The 19,694-nt window shown below is 34.1% G+C and overlaps 1 protein-coding gene across 11 annotated transcripts in view; it reads right to left on the bottom strand.

Moving 5' to 3' along the window:
• LOC120419748 (potassium voltage-gated channel subfamily H member 6-like) overlaps positions 1-19,694 on the bottom strand; it is a 232,904-nt gene that overhangs the window by 183,687 nt on the left and 29,523 nt on the right. The gene's annotated exons all lie outside the window — the stretch shown is intronic.

The following is a 19,694-nucleotide window of genomic DNA, read 5'->3' as shown; positions in this document are numbered from 1 at the left end:
TTCTATCGGTTTATGTTGCAAAATAAAAACTAACGCAAGAAAATGTACTCCTACTTTCCAAGCCAATTCCTTGACATTTTATGTTTATACTTTTTGAAAACAGTTTTAGTTTTATTATTTCAAAGTGACCGTTTAATGTTCAATAAATTATGATTACGTTGTTTTTTTAAATATAAAACACATTTCATTAATAAAGTGTCCTTCAAAGACACTTCAATTTGCATTTCAACAATTCATTATCCATTGATAACATTCAATATACTCTACTGAAAAGACAAAAATAATTAAAAGGAGCACAACACGATTTACCTCGCCGCAAACCATACGAAGAACGGCACGTTATTTAGCCAGCCTAAGCCGCACCTGGTCTGTGATGGTGGTGCTTTTGACCGATATTTTGTGCTACCCATCCCAAAACCGCTACAACAAACTACCACCCACTGGGCTTCCCCTCGCCATTTCTCATCACCCCCTCCTCAGCACACAAGAGGGCACACCGTACAATGTGTCATAGTTTCAGCAACAATAATAATCGTGACGTTTCACCACATAACTATAACCATTTAATGTATAATTATTGCAGTATAATGAAGCGAAAAAAAAAACACGTAGAAGCAGCAAAAAACGGCAAGTTTTTGCGAGAAATGATGATGGCTCGATGGAGGGGAGGGTGTGGAGGAGCCCTGAAACAACAACAAACAGAAAAAAAGGGGCCAATAAGGATAGTCGCGAAAGGACGAGGACGACGAAATAGCCTCGTCCTCGACATCACCATTAACGGGAAGGAGGATCGGAATAAGGGCCTTATTTTGAAAGTGAGCTGCTGCTGTTTGCCACACATACACAGGGCATATCATGAGGAAAAGAGATATTCCACACTTTGTGGAAGGGTGGCAGCGAAAATGGGGCCTTTTTTCGGCGAGGAAATTGTTGCACTGAGTGGAATCATTGTTTGCTATGTGTTTCCCTAATGATTATAATTAGGATGTGATTAGGAGATTCCATGCTTTGCTTGCTGCTTGAAAGCTCTTCCGCTTTTGGTTTAATTGAATTTTCCTGTGCTGTTTAAAATTAAGGCAGTAAAAGTCAAACTGCAATGGTATCATGTTTGTTTTGTTTTTACATTGTACACCATCTAGTTCAGAAATTATATATAAATAAACTAAAAAATATAAAATTTTACCAACCTAAAAACAAGCTTGAAAATTGGTGGTCATATAAAAAAAAATTAAGTAGGAGAGAGGTTTAAAAAGAAGACATTGTATGTCTGTTTATTTCTGCATCACACAATTGAGCAAAGAGAAGCCGGTACAAAAATATACTAAAAAATCTAATTAAAAGTTTTGCGGAAAAACAAATTTAAGGACAAGGAGTAGAATTGAGTAACCAATTTCCTTCGCCACAACAAAATTTGGGAAAGAGCCAGCTGCTATTCAACACTTTCAAGTGGGGGTTTTCACGCTATGCTCCCAGCATAAATAATTCCAAAGGCCTGCGCTGCTTCTCCATCAAAACAGGAGTGAATCAAAACAACCTCCCACCACCAACCACCCTAATCTTCCACCACCGCAATACGGCAAGCCCCCTGCTCTTCACTATCGAAACTGACCGTTTGACCTACATTCCGCCTACAGTTCCAAACCTCGCTGCCAAGGACACACAAATCGCATCCATCTCACCGGGACCGGCCACACATTCTGAACTTCACCTGGGGGCCCCACCGGAATTAACGCCGAACCTCCGGAGCCGGAACTTTCCCCCGGTCGGTTGTCGGTCGTGTGGTGCACTTCTTTCTCACGAACTGCTGCTGCAATAAATCAAAACACGTGGAAGCAGGCATTTGGCTAATGAAACAAACCCGAAAACAAATAACCACGTGGCACAGATACTGGGCTAGGGAGGGATAAGGGGGGGGATAATATGGAGAGTGGTGGCTCCGCCGCCGCCACGTTAGGAAAAATTCACGGAGTTACTCTACGACAAAGACTATTCAGAGGGGGATGTACCGTGACAAAGGGTGATTTTATAAATATTTGTAGTATTGATTTCCAGTAATTTTGAACCCTTCACAGAAAAAAAATCATAATAATATTACATCTGGGAAGGGTACATCTTTTATGTCAGAAAAAAGGTGTAATTTTATCTCTGGAAATGTGTAATTTTACCATTTTTCTGGTGTAATGTCACTTTTTCAGTCTAAATTGAGGTAAAATTACATCATAAAAGAGGTAATATTCAACCTTGCAAAATTACAGCTTCCAAATTTACATAATTTTTTTTTGTTGCTACCCTTACTTATTTTATTTAAATAAACTGTGTTTTTGAAAAAAAAAGAACGTTAAGTCAAAACAATTTTTTGACTTCAATTTTTGATGAAAAATCATATTTGCAATCGAAAATTTCTTAAACGATTTTTTTTGATAATGTTCACCGTTTTCAAAATAATTTACTTAAAGTTCAATTTAACTGAAAAATAATCTTTTTTGATTCTTTAAATATCTAGTGCTCATACCTGTTTTTTTCGAATAGCTCAGAAATTTTCCTATAAAATTTAATCTGAGGCATTGAAGATCGGACCTTTTGTTGCTGATATACAGCGAATAAAAGAAAAAGAAACAAGATTTGGCAATACATTTTGAAAGAAATATGTCATTAACAAGTTACAATTTTTTAAGAATCAATATCTGTAATAATGGTGTTTGATAGCCGATTTATGCGAAGACACAATAATATTCTAAAATATCATTAAAAAGGGGAACATTTTCTCATCATTAAGTAATTTAACAGATTTTGATATTTTATGATATGTTTCTGTGAAGAGCTAAAATAGCAGTTCTCTCAGATTTCGAACATTCGTTTTTTGTTGTATTTTTTAATCCAACTAAAACTTTTTTGGTGCCTTCGGTATGCCCAAAGAAGCCATTTTGCATAATTAGTTTGTCCATATAATTTTACTTACAAATTTGGCAGCTGTCCATACAAAAACGATATATGAAAATTCTGTATCTTTTGAAGGAATTTTTTGATCGATTTGGTGTCTTCGGCAAAGTTGTATGAATGGACGTTAAAAAAAAAATTTGATGATTTTTAATTTAACTTTTTGTCACTAGAACTTGATTTTCAAAAAAACACTATTTTATTTTTTTCCTCATTTTTCGATATGTTTTGAAGGGCATTAAATGCCAACTTTTCAGAAATTTACAAGTTGTGCAAAAAATCTTTGACTGAGTTATGAATTTTTTAATCAATGCTGATTAATTAAAATAAAATCGAAAAATTGGTCGCAAAAATTTTCAACTCCATTTTCCGATATAAAATCAAATTTGCAATCAAAAAGTACTTCAGTGAAATTTTGATAAAGTGCATCGTTTTCAAGTTTAATCAATTTTTATGTGACTATTTTGAAAATAGTTGCAGTTTTTCATTTTTTTTAAATCAGCGCACATGTTTGCCAACTTTTGAAAACATATTTTTGAAATTTTCTATATTTTGCTTTGTTGAACTTTGTTAACTGCTGAGATATTGCCATGCAAAGTTTTAAAAATAAGAAAAGTGATGTTTTCTAAGTCTCACTCAAACAACCTACTGTTTTCTAATTTCGATATCTCAGCAACTTATTGTCCGATTTAGAATGTTTAACATTCGTGAAATTTTTCGATCTTTTCAAAAAAAATATTTTCAAAATGTTTAAACCAAGACTTACATTTATTTCATATTTTAACATTGAAAATCGGACCATTAGTTGCTGAGATATCAACGTAAGAAAATGGTCGATTGTTTGGGTGAGACTTGCAAAACATCAATTTTCCTGTTTTTAAACACTTGCATGGCAATAACTCAGAAACTAAGGGTCGTATCAACAATGTTCATAAAAACCAAAATATAGAGAATTTACATCGCTTTTCAAAATATTTTTTTTCAAAAGTGGGCAAACATGTGCACTAATTAAAAAAAAAATAAAAACTGCGACTATTTTCGAAAAAGTTACCTAAAAATGGCTTTGACTTGAAAACGGTGCACTTTATCAAAATTTCACTGTTATACTTTTGCCTTCCTCACTGAGGTAAGGCTATAATCCTGCTCTAAGAATGAACTTTTTATTGAAAGCTCGAAGACCCACCTTCATATATACATATCGACTCAGAATCGAAAACTGAACAAATGTCTGTGTGTGTGTGTGTATGTGTGTGTGTGTGTATGTGTGTGTGTGTGTGTATGTATGTATGTGTTCAAAAATCTTGCCAAGTTTTCTCAGCACTGGCTGAACCGATTTTGATCGAACCAGTTGCATTCGACTTGGTTTAGGGTCCCATACATCGCTATTGAATTGTTTGAAGTTTCGATAAGTAGTTCAAAAGTTATGTATAAAAATGTGTTTTCACATATATCCGGATCTCAATTATATGTATGTAAACGATGACCAGATCCATCATCCGACCCATCGTTGGCTAGGTAATCAAGAGACTTTTCCAACGAGTCACAACATCGAAGATCTGGTAACCCTGTCTCGAGTTATGACCACTTAAGTGATATTTATGTACTTTTTTGAAGCCGGATCTCACTTAAATGTATGTAAACGATGTCCGGATCCATCATCCGACCCATCGTTGGTTAGGTAATCAAGAGACCTTTCCAACGAGTCCACATAATAGAAAATCTGGCAACCCTGTCTCGAGTTATGACAACTTAAGTTATATCTGTGTACTTATTTTTCTGGACCTAAAAAAATAGCTGGAATATGTGTCCAAACCTCTCATATTACCCATTGTTGGTAAAAAGTGAGGAAGGCATCAACCACACAGGTGGATTATGTTAGTTTTTAATTGTAAATTTGATTTTACATCAAAAAATGAAGTTGAAAAATCTTTGCGATCAATATTTCGATTTTTTGAAAAAAAAACCCAGTATTGATTAAAAAATTCATAACATGGTCAAAGATTTTTTGCACAACTTGGAAATTAAAAAAAAATGGCATGTCCCCTAAAACATATAAAAAAAAAAAAAAATAGAGTTTTATTGGCAAATCAAGTTAAGTGACAAAAAGTTAAATAAAAAATCACCAATTTTTTACCGTGTATCCTTTCTTTCAGTGTAGTCCATATCTATACCTACAACATTGCCGAATACACCAAATCGATCAGAAAATTCCTTCAAAAGATACAGGTTTTTGAATTTTCATGCATCGCCAAATTTGTATGGCAAATTATATGGACAAACTAATGATGCAAAATGGCTTCTTTGGGCATTCCGAAGGCACCAAAAAAGTTTCAGTCGGATTAAAAAATACAAAAATTAAAATTCTAAAAAAATACCGATTTCGTAGAAAATTGCTCAATAGATTACCTGGTATAATTATGTTCCCACATAAGATTTGCATACAAGTGTGCTGTTTTTCTAACAGTGAGAAAACTTTCAATATGCTTGCGAGATTTCGAACAAATTAATATACAATTCAAATATCAATTTCCAAAATAGCTGCTAAAGTTGGTGACCACTTCATAAAATCTGGGTCCAGATGCAGATTCAATTAGCCTGAGAGACAAAATCTTGACGGACTGTTAAGTTATTTAATTTTCTTAATTTCTTTACCTTTGGCTGGTACAAATTTTATTTAATGTTGTTGCATCCCCCCTCCCCCCTCAAAGTTGGCCTGAAAAATCAGGGTGCAAAAATGTTTTTTTTCAAAAAACATCAAAATTTCAATGGAAACTTAAGTACAATCAGCTGAAATCCACTCTTAGCATGTTTGAGATGATTTATAAATCTTTTGAAGTTTTGAAAATTTTCGATGTTTAAGTCTTTTTTTCGCAAAAATTTTTTTTTCGTCAAATCTTTCATTTTTTTTTTGAAAATTAATGATTGCAAAACAACTGAACTAGTGTAAATTGCATTTTAAAACACTTTTTTCATCCAAATGCTGAAACTTTGGGTTGTTATTTCAATATTTATATTCCCCCCCCCCTGGAGCCCGGTCAGAGCCGAGGGACAAGAACTTTTAAAAATATTTGCATCGGCCTTAAAAAAAAAATCAATAAAACATAAAAACCAAAAAGACAGCAAATAAAAAACTTCTTCACGTTTTGAATGGAGTTTCAAGGAATCCTTGTATCTATGACATTTAATAAAACAGTTTTGTTGAAATTGACATAAACATGAAAGGTTTTTGGAACAACAATATTATTTTTAAGTTTTGATTTTATTGAAGTTGCTCCTTTCCACGGTCACTAAATAGAGCCATAGAATTTCATAGTCGGCCTAACAAACTAAAATCCTCCAACGGAATTCACGGTGGCCCGGTTCCGTTCCGGAATGTGACAATTCCACGTGGCAAGCCGCGTCAGAAAACGAAAAACGTGAAGTCGACGAAAGCCAAAACCAACCTCAACTTAGTTCTAGGCCCCCATTTGGCAGCACCAACTAATTCTTACAATGCAGATTTTAACGCAAATGTGGTTTTTATATCCCCTTGGCATGACTGGCAACAATATGAATGTCGAAGGGGAAACGGAACGGTGAAATTATTTAAATATTTCAATAAATTAAGCCGGTGGCGTACTTATCTGGTGGTGGCCAGGAGTTGTGGGTACTCGAAATTAACCCTCATCCTGATTTTTTATTTGTTTTTTTTTTTTTTAACTGTATTTCGTATTTTCTCATTTCAGGGAATGCATTTTTTTAATTTGATTTTTGAAACTGAAATGACTTTCCAAAGAGACTCAAGGGTTAACTCCCCCCAGTACATCGACCATCGAGCGCCACCAGAGGAAGACGAATACTGCAGCCCGTTCTATTTTATGGCTGGGAATTGTCTTTTGCCATTGCAGAGGGCCTGTCCCTCCATCCCCTCCAGCCAGGATCGTTGACTGATTTCCGTTTTTGTTGTTGTTGCTGTTGTTTTTGTCTTGCTTAGAGGACAACCCCCTAACGAGGGGTCATAAATATTTATCTTTTTCTCTCACCTCGACTGATTTGTTTTTGTGACATTTTTACCCTGTCTTGTCTTTGTGGAATTTACTCATGAAGAGTATGAAAGACAATTCACGAACAGGGGTGATTTATGGGAAGGGGTTGGGAAATTGAGTCAGAAATAGATCAAATACCGGCAAAGGTCACGACACTCGTGCACTGCATCAGCGGTGATAATTAACATGAAGGTGTTTGATATTGTTTTGATTACTTCATGACAAACTGCAGTTAATGCTCTGAAAACAGTTTGTATACCTGAATCCATTTAGATGAATATGGGAAAATGATTGTATTAAAATTATTGTATCTAACAAAACCAAGAAAACAACCAACTTTCGTAAAACTTACAATGCCGTGATTTTTTTTCATGGTGTGAATCACAGACTAACCAAGTTTACGAGATAATTTCAATTCGTTTGTTTGCTTGGTCAATTTCTTAATTCCTGGTTGGTTTAACAGTCCGTACTCGGTTATCCGATGATTCGTTTATCTAAAATATAATTTTCCGAAGGTATATATAGAGACTCTAGATAAATAATCAAATCAAGTAAAAAATCTGTTGAGCAACTTTAGTTTTAGTAGTATAATTTGAATTTAGCGACCCTATTTTTTTAATTGGACTTGTTGGTTGCCTGACACATTGATATTAAATCTTACTCTTTCATAGTGTCGGAGCATTTAAGGAGTGATAATTTAGGTAAGAGACCCAAATTAGTATGCATAGGTAATAATAATTCAGTGAATTGAATATCTGGAGATTCGATCGTGTGAAATTTTACCTTAAATTTCACGAGTTAAATAGACAGTAAGCAAGTTTAATTTGAGAAGGTTGATTTTTTAGTTCAACATAATTTCTTTTTATATAGAGTTTTGTTTGAACTATTGTGAAATACATAAAATTACACACATAAAAAGCTGTGAACAAGAAAAATCAAAATATTGTGCTCTAACATGGTCAAAACAATTCACCCCATGTGTCCCAATTCGCCCCAGTTGACAGTATCTTTAGTTTTCTAAAAATAAGTTTTTCTCGTTGTGACGTTGGAATAAAAAGGAAAATCTAAAAGTTTTTGAATTTTTCTCTGGCTGCTGAGCCGAAAAACAGCCTAATGAAGGAACCTTTTTGCCAAACTGTAAATTGAAATTTCACTAACATTCAAAATGATTCTGAACGAATCCAATCGTGCGAAAAGTGTCAATAAATGCAGGGAAATGTATTTGTTTTCAGTTAATTACACAAGTAAACTTCACTTCGCATACAAGTAAAGTTCACTAAACATTGCAACGAATTTAGGAAAAAAAAAATTCCATGGAAACAAATTAAGTAAAAATGTTAAAAATAAATTAAGCATTTTTAATTTTATTACTCCCACTTCCCCTTATCTGAACTATTTTGCATAGGAGCACAAGCATATTAAATAATTTTGCATTAGCGTAACAGTAATCTTACTTGCCTTAATTGGGATCAATTGACGATTACGAAAATATAGTATGTTTTACAATTATTTTTTAATTCAATTAGGTATTTAAAGAATTCATTTCTTATTCAATGTAAAAAAAACTTTTTCAATAATTGTCTTCTTTTGAAATATTAGAGTTCAATTTAAAACTCATCGAATTCACACTTAAAACCATTGTGGATAAAAAACGGTATTTTTTGCATTGATTTCCGAAATCCTCGAATTTCACGAGTTTGACGCTCTCCTTTAAGTATCACCGTTTGATTTTGAAATCTGAGTCCATCTGGAAATTATGTTTTTTTTTTTAACCTGCGTTTCTAACAGAGGTGGTTTCTAATATTCAATTCGTCAAACGACAGTCAAATCATCATTTTCAAGAGGAATTTTTTAAATGCAGGAAAATTATGATTAAGAACGCTAAAATAAAAAATATAAATACTATTTTCCTAGAAATTAAACGTGAATTAGTAAGATCTTAGAACCGGTACTATTCATTAAATTTGTAAAATCATGTTACCGACAAACATTTTTCACATTTGGAATTTAAGTTTAATTAATAACTTTTTTCGAAAAACTACTAGGTAGGAGTAGAAAAGGATTGTCACACTGTCTTTATGAGGGCAACAAATTGTACATTGGTACCAGTGCGAAAAAATCTGTGTTGAAATTTTGGAGCAAACTTTAACAACAACAAAATTCTACATTGTTTTTAAACGTGTTAAAATATCATATTTTTTTTTGAAAATCTGTGTATCTGCATATTTTTCTTAAATCTGAATTGTTGTATGCGCCAGATTCTAAAAATTTCCCCTGTCGAACAACAATTATATTGCATTTAAAATATCTTAAAAATTGTGTAAAGAGAGCAACACAACTTAAAAAAAAAGATAAACTGAAACGATTTAAAAGTTGTTTCAAAGGGTATTCCAACGTTCTAAATATCTAACTATTGTTTCATGTAAATCTGATTGACTGGTACACAGTTAAAAAGATCTCACATAAATCAATATCGCAATATGTTCTACTTTAAACGAAACCTAATTTCTCTCAATTTAACGACTCTCATCACGTAATTAACTCAGAGAAATGGAAAGCCATAAACTCATCGTATCTCTCATCTCTGTTAAAAAACTTTTCAATCAAATCGTTTTCCCCCCCATCATCAAAGCCTGAAACGAGGTCCATCAGCAGAAACCAATTTGAAGACCTCTCTCCTGAAGACTAATTTCACCGCATCGCAATGACGACAACCGACCAACCTTCTAACGGTCTTAAAAAATCATTAAAAATAGCAGCAACATAATGTGTCCCCCTGTATTTCCCAACAACCAACATGAATTTTCCAGCGCAGCTCGTTTGCCGAAGATGGACGTCGCCTTGGCCACCGTCATCAGTCTTGTCGTTGGTTGTTGTTTTGTTGTTGCTTTGGGAAGGGGGTCTATCGGGCCATCCTGAAGACAACTCTCGGTGCTGTGTTTGGAGGTTGAGTCCGACTGTGCGGTGCCTTCTGAATATTTTCCACTTCAATTGGTTTTAGTGGCTTTTGGCGAAGGGTGTCCGGAATGTTTCAACTTAATCTGATTCTTGATTTTGTGATAGGTTGTGAATGAAAAAGTCAAATTTAAAATGACTGGAATGTTTCGCCAAGTCCAGTTTCTCCGGGTTCGATCGGAATTCCTAAAGCCGAGAAATTTAAATTTCCCAAGCATGGCATACGAACGATGATATTGATGACGATAAACATATAACACAGCATGTTTGCCCTCCCACCTCCCCAAAAAAGCTCCCCAAGAAGGGGCAAAACAAATCATGAATATTTTTAAGAGAACGCTTACGAGGCAAAACAAGAAGCACTTTTCAATATTTGTGCAAACGATCGGCACGGTGCCATCGCCATCGCAGTTGGCGTTGGAAAAGTGTTTTTCCTCCCAGGGGACCTCAGGCCAAAGACACGTGGTGTTGAGGGGAAAGTGGGGGTGGTGGAGAGAAACTTTGCCCACACATGGACATAAGCCATTTGCCACAAGTGGACGTGATCCGCCGGAAAATGGACACCTCCCTCCTCCCTGCTGTGTCCTTCCTCTTGCTTCAGTTATTTCTTGAAGAAGAAAAGGATAAATACATTGTTTTGATTGCAGTGATTCAAAATTTCTAAATTTTACAATTTCAAAGAAGAAAGTTTTTGTTGTCTTTTTCTAAGTTCTTCAATTTTTTTGATCAAAAATAACTGGAATATTAGAAAGAAATTAATTTTCCCATCCCTGTTTCTTACCGAAAAAGAGCCCCCCATCGGAAGAAATAACCCTCCCGGGCCGGAAGGCCGTGTGGCAAATTAAATTCAGCGTTGAAAAGCAGACTCTTCGGCTTCTAATTTGCTGCCATCCGGGCTCCCATCGAAATGGCATGTGGCTGTCAGCGGCACCGCCACCACCAGCCAGCAATCTTGACGCGGTGGTAATAAAGAGCTGCTGATGTTGGCCAAAATAGCCCAGCTGGTATGGAAAAGGCCTGATGCACAAAAGTCGAAAAGTCGAGAGTTGGTAACATTTTCCAAACTGGGTTCCTCGAAAGGTCACACGACGCAGCAAAGTTTTTGGGGAGGCTTGATTTGGTCACGGTTTCAATGGGGAGGGGAGGACGTTTAGTTTTCGACAGTTTTAATGGGGACACACAGCAGTAAATTGGGCGAAACTTGGTTGATTTGCTGAGACTTGACAAAGTTAAACAATATTGTCAAGAAGTAATTGATACAGTTCAAGGCTCGAATATCGATCAAAACATCACATACAAATATTTTGCTGAATTAGAAAATTAGCAAAGTTAATTTACAGACAAAAAACACATTAGCAAAACTAAGTAGTACTGCAAATGTCGAACATTTCATGACGTTACATCGGATTACATCGGATTAATTGGATTAAAATAAAAAAAAATATTTAAATGTGAAAAGATTCAGATATCCCTAGAAGAACATCACCAAAAATGAACTAATCTGGCTGAAAACAAAACAATAAACAATAAATAAGCTTGCAAATATTTAGATATAAAATAATTTTATGCGTTAAAATTTATCAAATTAATTGAACTACAGTCTTGACTCGATTATCCGAAGCCCCGATGATTTGAAGTTTCGATTATCCGAAGTTCGATTATCCAAAGATTTGTATGCAACTTCGGATAATCGAATCAGGACCAAAACACTTTTTTTTTCGTTTTTTTCTTTTTCTTGTTTTAAATATCAAATTCGAGTTCTGCGACTCCATTTCAGTCAAATTTGAAGAGTTGATTGCTTATTAAATAATAAAATGCTTTTTTTTTCAATATTTCGTCACCGCCAAGATAAAAAAATGAAAATCAGCTCAGACAATCAAAAATAAGACAGCGAATTTTTTTTTCTCATGATTTTTCCGAGGCCTTCGGATAATCGAGTCTGGACTGTATTATGAATTTGTTAATAAGAACCATTCAAGAATTACATTTGTGAAGGCCATTTTGGCAAAACGTGACTTGTTTATTTCTGAGTTTAACTTTCAACTTCATCCGTATTTTGCGATTTAAAAATCATCATCAAAAACAAGAAACAAGAAACAAGAAACACGAAACAAGAAACAAGAAACAAGAAACAAGAAACAAGAAACAAGAAACAAGAAACAAGAAACAAGAAACAAGAAACAAGAAACAAGAAACAAGAAACAAGAAACAAGAAACAAGAAACAAGAAACAAGAAACAAGAAACAAGAAACAAGAAACAAGAAACAAGAAACAAGAAACAAGAAACAAGAAACAAGAAACAAGAAACAAGAAACAAGAAACAAGAAACAAGAAACAAGAAACAAGAAACAAGAAACAAGAAACAAGAAACAAGAAACAAGAAACAAGAAACAAGAAACAAGAAACAAGAAACAAGAAACAAGAAACAAGAAACAAGAAACAAGAAACAAGAAACAAGAAACAAGAAACAAGAAACAAGAAACAAGAAACAAGAAACAAGAAACAAGAAACAAGAAACAAGAAACAAGAAACAAGAAACAAGAAACAAGAAACAAGAAACAAGAAACAAGAAACAAGAAACAAGAAACAAGAAACAAGAAACAAGAAACAAGAAACAAGAAACAAGAAACAAGAAACAAGAAACAAGAAACAAGAAACAAGAAACAAGAAACAAAAAACATTTCTAAATTCTAAATCAGTTTTTTTTAAATAAAAGCTATTTAAGGGTTTTTAGCTTTTAAACCAAAAATAAGTCATCGAACCAAAATTAATCGTGATTAGATAACCTAAAGTGAATTTTTTTGGAGGCCTTTGGATAACCGAATCTAGAATGTATTATATTGAAAGCAAATAGTTTGGATATCAATCAATCACAATCCCAAGCAAATACAGTAATGCCCCGGTTTTGCACGCCTCGGTTTTACACTGCCCCGGTTTTGTTTCGCTCAGCTGCCTCGGTTAAGCACGGTCCAGTGCATCACTAAAGCACAGAGCTTGTGGGATTTTGGCTATATGGGAGACATTGGCTTTATTCGTAAGAAAAATCAGAATGATGTTAGCTATCCATTAAAATTATAATTTTATGAAAATTTGCACAAAAATACGTATTTTTCCTGTATTTTGAAAATGCAATGTTTCTCAAAAAATACTCAAAATTATTGTTATTGCAATATGGGTATCCAATGATTGGAATATTTTCATACATTTTGAATGTAAAATAACTTTTTAAACACTCAAAATTTTTACAAAACTACGAATTTTCCAAAAATTCTCAAAATTTCAGTGTTCACAATATGGGTATCAAACGATCCAGATTTTTTATACCTTTCGAATGTAATAGGGTAATTCTCCGCCAACTCACACAGCAGTTGCCCCGACCCCTCTTCGATTTGCGTGAAACTTTGTCCTAAGGGGTAACTTTTGTCCCTGATCACGAATCCGAGGTCCATTTTTTGATATCTCGTGACGGAGGGGCGGTACGACCCCTTCCATTTTTGCACATGCGAAAAAAGAGGTGTTTTTCAATAATTTGCAGCCTGAAACGGTGATGAGATAGAAATTTGGTGTCAAAGGGACTTTTATGTAAAATTAGACGCCCGATTTGATGGCGTACTCAGAATTCCGAAAAAACGTATTTTTCATCGAAAAAAACACTAAAAAAGTGTTAAAAATTCTCCCATTTTCCGTTACTCGACTGTAAAAAATTTTGGAACATGTCATTTTATGGGAAATTTAATGTACTTTTCGAATCTACATTGTCCCAGAAGGGTCATTTTTTCATTTAGAACAAAATTTTTCATTTTAAAATTTCGTGTTTTTTCTAACTTTGCAGAGTTATTTTTTAGAGTGTAACAGTGTTCTACAAAGTTGTAGAGCAGACAATTACAAAAATTTTGATATATATACATAAGGGGTTTGCTTATAAACATCACAAGTTATCACGATTTTACGAAAAAAAGTTTCAAAAAAGTTGGTCGTCATCGATCATGGCCGTTCATGGTCACCCGCGACAGACACGGACGACGAAACAAAGAGAAACGCAAAAAGTAACTTTTTCAAAACTTTTTTTTCGTAAAATCGCGATAACTTGTGATGTTTATAAGCAAACCCCTTATGTCTATATATCAAAATTTTTGTAATTGTCTGTTCTACAACTTTGTACAACATTGTTACACTCTAAAAAATAACCCTGCAATGTTAGAAAAAACACGAAATTTTAAAATGAAAAATTTTGTTCTAAATGAAAAAATGACCCTTCTGGGACAATGTAGATTCGAAAAGTACATTAAATTTCCCATAAAATGACATGTTCCAAAATTTTTTACAGTCGAGTAACGGAAAATGGGAGAATTTTTAAAACTTTTTTAGTGTTTTTTTCGATGAAAAATACGTTTTTTCGGAATTCTGAGTACGCCATCAAATCGGGCGTCTAATTTTACATAAAAGTCCCTTTGACACCAAATTTCTATCTCATCACCGTTTCAGGCTGCAAATTATTGAAAAACACCTCTTTTTTCGCATGTTCAAAAATGGAAGGGGTCGTACCGCCCCTCCGTCACGAGATATCAAAAAACGGACCTCGGATTCGTGATCAGGGACAAAAGTTACCCCTTAGGACAAAGTTTCACGCAAATCGAAGAGGGGTCGGGGCAACTTTTCCCGATTTCGTGTGAGTTGGTAGAGAATTACCCAATAACAACATTTAGTGAAAACACTAAAAATTTTCACAACTACGTATTTAAAAAAAACTCCAAATTTATTTTTTTTACAATATGGACATCAAACAATCGGATTTTTTCATACATTTTGAATGTAATCACAATATATTAAAAAAAAAACTCAAAATTTTCACAGAGCTACGCATTTTGGAAAAAAACTAAAAATTTCCGATTTTTCATACATTTTGAATAAAATAACAACATGTTTTGAAATTAAAATTAAATTAATTTTTTTTTTGAAAATACGTTATTTTGTGAAAATTTGAATATTTTCACAAACTTGAGCTATAACTTTTGAAATTTGTGAAATAATCCTAACATTTGATACCTATGTTGTAAAACTTGTAATTTTGAGTTTTTTTTTCTAAAATACGTAGTTTTGTGAAAATTTTCAGTTTTTTCAAAACATGTTGGTATTACATTCGAAATGTATGAAAAAAAACCCCTTTCATTTGATAACCATATTGTAGAAACGGAAATTTTGAGAAAAATACGTAGTTTTGTAAAATTTTTAAGTATTTTCAAAAAAAAAATGTTATTACAGTCGAAATGTATGAATAAATCCTGATCGCTTGATACCCATATTGCAAGAACTGAAATTTTGAGTATTTTTTCGAATATACGTAGTTTTGTGAAAATATTGAGTGTTTTCAAAATGTATGAAAAAAATCTCGATTGTATGATACCTATATTGTAAAGAACTGAAATTTTGAGTATTTTTTTTCAAAAATACGTAGTTTTGTAAAAAACTGAAATTTTGAATATTTTTTCAAAAATACGTAGTTTTATGAAAATTTGAAGATTTTCCAAAAAAAAATGTTATTGTATTAGAAATGTAAAAAAATCTTAATCGTTCCATATTGTATTTTTTTTTTCGAAAAAACGTGGTAATGTGAAAATTTTGAGCATTTTCAAAAATAAAAAAATGATTTAACATTCGAAAAAAACGTTACTTAATCCACCTTTTGGTGGTTGGTGCCTTCCTCGCATTCATACACCACACAGCCTCAAAAAAGTGTATAAATAACAATTCAATTATCAAAATATCTGAGTCCGGCCTCAAAAAAAGTGAATTAAAAACACTAAAGTACTAATAACTTTTGATAGGGTTGTCAGATCTTCAATCTTTTGGGTTTATTGGAAAGGTCTTTTGATTATCTATCCAACGATGGGTCGCATGATAGATCCGGACAACTTTTTCATCAACATATTTGAGATCCGGCCTCAAAAAAGTGTATAATTAATACTTTATAACTTTTGATAGGGTTGCCAGATCTTCTATCTTTTGAACGCGTTGGAAAGGTCTTTCAAATACCTTTCGAACAATATATAGCATGATGAGTTTTCTTACAAAAACCACCCTTTTTTACAATATTTCAAACTCTAGTCAAATCGATAGGTATACGTGAAGGTGAGTCTAAGAGGTCGAATAAAGAAGTTCATTTTTCGAGTGATTTTATAGCCTTTCCTCATTGAGGTGAGGAAGGCAAAAACTAATCATTTTATATTTACATTGCAATAACAATATATTTTTGGTTTTATTAGAAAAAAAATCACTCTCAAAATGCCGGAAAAATACGAATTTTTGTGAACAATTTCATGAAATTATAATTTTTATGGATAGCTTAGATCATCCTGATTCCAAAACACTATAATTTTTTGATGCTTGCATGATTTTTCATGTGAGTATAGCCAATGTCTCCCATATAGCCAAATCCCATAAGCTATGTGCTTCAGTTATGCACGCCTCGGTTTTGCATACCCCAAATGCGGTGCTTAACCGAGGCACGACTTTATGATAAAATTCCATTCAACCAGCTCAATTTACTTCGACCTTACACAAAGCTCGTTACTCGCAACATCGAAACGGACAGGCCCCGTCACGAACCCTTCAGGTGCAGGATAGAGTTGCCGCCAGCATGACACCCCGAAAAGTCAGTTCGGGACGTGTCTTGGCCAAACAAAACTTTTCTGCTGCTGCCCACAAAACCATCCATTTACACACAACATCAACAACAACAGACGCCCTCCCACCAAAAACTTTTGCAACTTCGTGTTGCACAAAACCAACAATTTTCCTCCCTCTTCCCCTCTAGGTTTTAGTCAGTGGTGCCAGTTCTATCTTAATCTAAATCTAAAATTATTAAACTTTACCGGTGACTGCAGCGACACAAATTAAACTTTTTCTTCTGAGTTTTGTGTGTGTGTGTGGCTGTGTGTGAGAGAGTTGGGGACAACTGCTCAACGTGTATGTGTGTGTGCAGTGCATCGTAAGTGTCGTGGTGTTAATGTTAGTGTGCCCTATCTACCAGTTTGGTGCGCCACTCACGACATCACTAATTCATATGTTGACACACTAATAAAGTTTTGCTTGTATTTTTTTCTGCTGCTCACTCTCTGCGGAAAAACACAAAACCAGTGCCAGAGTGTTAGTAAGGGGGAGGACTAACACCCCCTCCCCCTCGTACTAAGAACCTTCAATGAATGAAACGACTCCAACTATTCGCTTCATTTGGCGCTGGTGGCGACGGCGACGTTTTCAGCTCTTGGCCAGAGGCACCACAAATTGCGATTAAATATGTAAATTTATGAATATGCTGCAGTAAATGTGTTTAACGGACCAGGGCCATTACTCATGTTTGATTCACCACGCCGCCGCGGGCAGGCCCCCCGAGTCTGACTGAGTCCTTACGCGACACCGTTCTCGTCGTTGTGATTTTGGTGCTGTGTGTGATTTCAGGTAGAAGCAAACAAAAACTCTACGCTCAAGTAGTTGTGTTTGTGGAGGACATTTGGTGCCCAAAGACACGCACAGATAGGGAGTCGCCGTGAAACTTGATGTTTTCACATGTTTCAGGGTGACGGACGGAACATCAGTATCATCAACTCTGCTTTAATGCTTCTTTATTTAACGTCATGATTCGAAATCCGGACACTTAGTAGCATATCATTTTTGTTATAGCTGGCAAAAAATCATTTAATAAGTTGGAAATGTGGAAATATCATCAGAATGTAGTATAAACAGTCAGTTTCAAGAAAAAGCATGCAAAATATGTCTTTTCTAACAATTTTTCATCAGAATTTTAAAATTAAAATGACTTGTTGTGCTTCGAATCCCGGACACTGATAAAAGCTGATTCGAAATCCGGGCACTTTTGCTTCGAATTCCGGACACTCGATTTTACTTATGAATCGCACAAATTTGGACTGAAATGTTAGTGAATAGCATTATTTAAGTCTCAAATAAGCTGTTAACATCAATATAATCGATCGATTATATAAAAATTTGCTAGAATTTAAGGAAATCAAAATCATACATTTCTGCTTTGCCTTCCCGGTGCTTCGAACGCCTATGAAATATTTCAAGTGTAATGTTTCGTATTTTTTTAAACTTATAATTTTATTGTATTTAATTGTTTTGGCATTAACTACAGCGTTCAAACAAACTTTAAATAAAAGTTGATTTTGGAATTCATCAAATAACACAGTTTTGACATTCATAATGCGAACTAATATCCAAATAATTGATAAAACAAGATGAAGTGTCCGGGTTTCGAAGCGTCCGGGAATTCGAATCATGACGTTATGTTGATTTTCACAATAAAACTCATAATTTGAAAAAAAAAAATCTTATTGTTTGGCCCTTTTAGTTTATTCAACTGATGTTCATAATCGGCCCTTTCTAAATGCCATGTCTAAGAGAACTGAAAGGGAACTGAAGCGCTGTCACTTGATTGATGTTTTGAATGATGTCTATGGGCCCTTTCATTTTGTTAGTGGTAATTTTGATAATTGGTAAAGTTTTGTTATTGCATGGTGTAGATAAGGTATGTGAAACCTAAAAAAAACTTCAAAGATGTACTGAACAGCAGCCGCGGGAGCAAATAAAATTATGTAGTTTGACTTGCGCAAGGATTTAGCCTACATGCCACTGATGTTGAAAAAAATCGCATTATCGGCCACTATGCCTCAAAAATCGACATATTTGAAAAAAAACTAATCATTTACGGGCTAGATCTCATTAAGAACTCAAATGCGAAGCACCAGGTCCTGTTTTGTCAATCAAGATCATATTTGAGATTTAGGCTCAGGAAATTGGACGTAGAATTGATATATGCACTCGATTTTCAAATTATAAATTGATATTAGTCAGTGTGTGAAAACTTCTAGATTACTTTTTCGAAACCACCAATGTGCCATGGGTCTCCTTTGTATATAGGACTAGTGCGTCCAGCCTGGGAATTAAAAAACCACGGGATTTTCTAAAACCGGGAATTCCCGAATCTCGGGATTTTTTTAAATATTATATTGCCCCGGGAATTCCCTGAATTGAAACCAATCAAATTAGGATCTAGAAAAAATATCAACATTAATTTGGATTCTTAGGGAATTTTGTTAAAGTTTTAGTTGACAGATCCGCAAATTGTTTGAGTCTTAAAATTTGTCTATCAAATTTTATTTATTAAAAAAAAGACTAAGTATTGTATTAACGTAGATTTATGACTTTAAGCTTGAAAAAAAATGTATTTAAAAAAATATTTAATTTTTCATCAAAAACCGGCATCTGCAGCAAATCTAGACAAAAGTTACGTATTAAGGCATAATGTTTTGATTGTTTTGACTGATTTCGGTTACAACAGGAACAGATAGTACACCGATTTACAAATTTATTGCACTAAAATCTCCTATTCAGAATGCAATCCTGATTATCCTCAGTTGGCGGTAGCTACTTAAAATCTTTTTTTTGCAATTCCGTCGTGAAACTACTTACTTTTCCTGTCATTCTTGAACGACGAAATAGCCTACTTTTCTGTACCAAAAATAACAGAATCGAATAGCAAAACTTTTCAAAATAAATGCTGAAAAGTTCTACTTTTCAGCACTCAAATGGGTGCTGAAAAGTTGAACTTTTCAGCACTTGTTTTGAAAAGTAACGCTTTTCAACATTTTTTTGATTTAAACGATTTATTGACAAAATACATGAAAATTTGACATAAAATTTTACTCAGTGTGTGTTTTTTGGAATTGCAAAAAATGTTGTATGGAACTCGTTGCAAAA

This window comes from Culex pipiens, chromosome 3 (assembly GCF_016801865.2).
Source record: "Culex pipiens pallens isolate TS chromosome 3, TS_CPP_V2, whole genome shotgun sequence".
Lineage (NCBI taxonomy): Eukaryota > Metazoa > Arthropoda > Insecta > Diptera > Culicidae > Culex > Culex pipiens.
The sequence above is the reverse complement of the archived record's forward strand: the minus strand, read 5'-3'. Positions and strand labels throughout refer to the sequence as shown.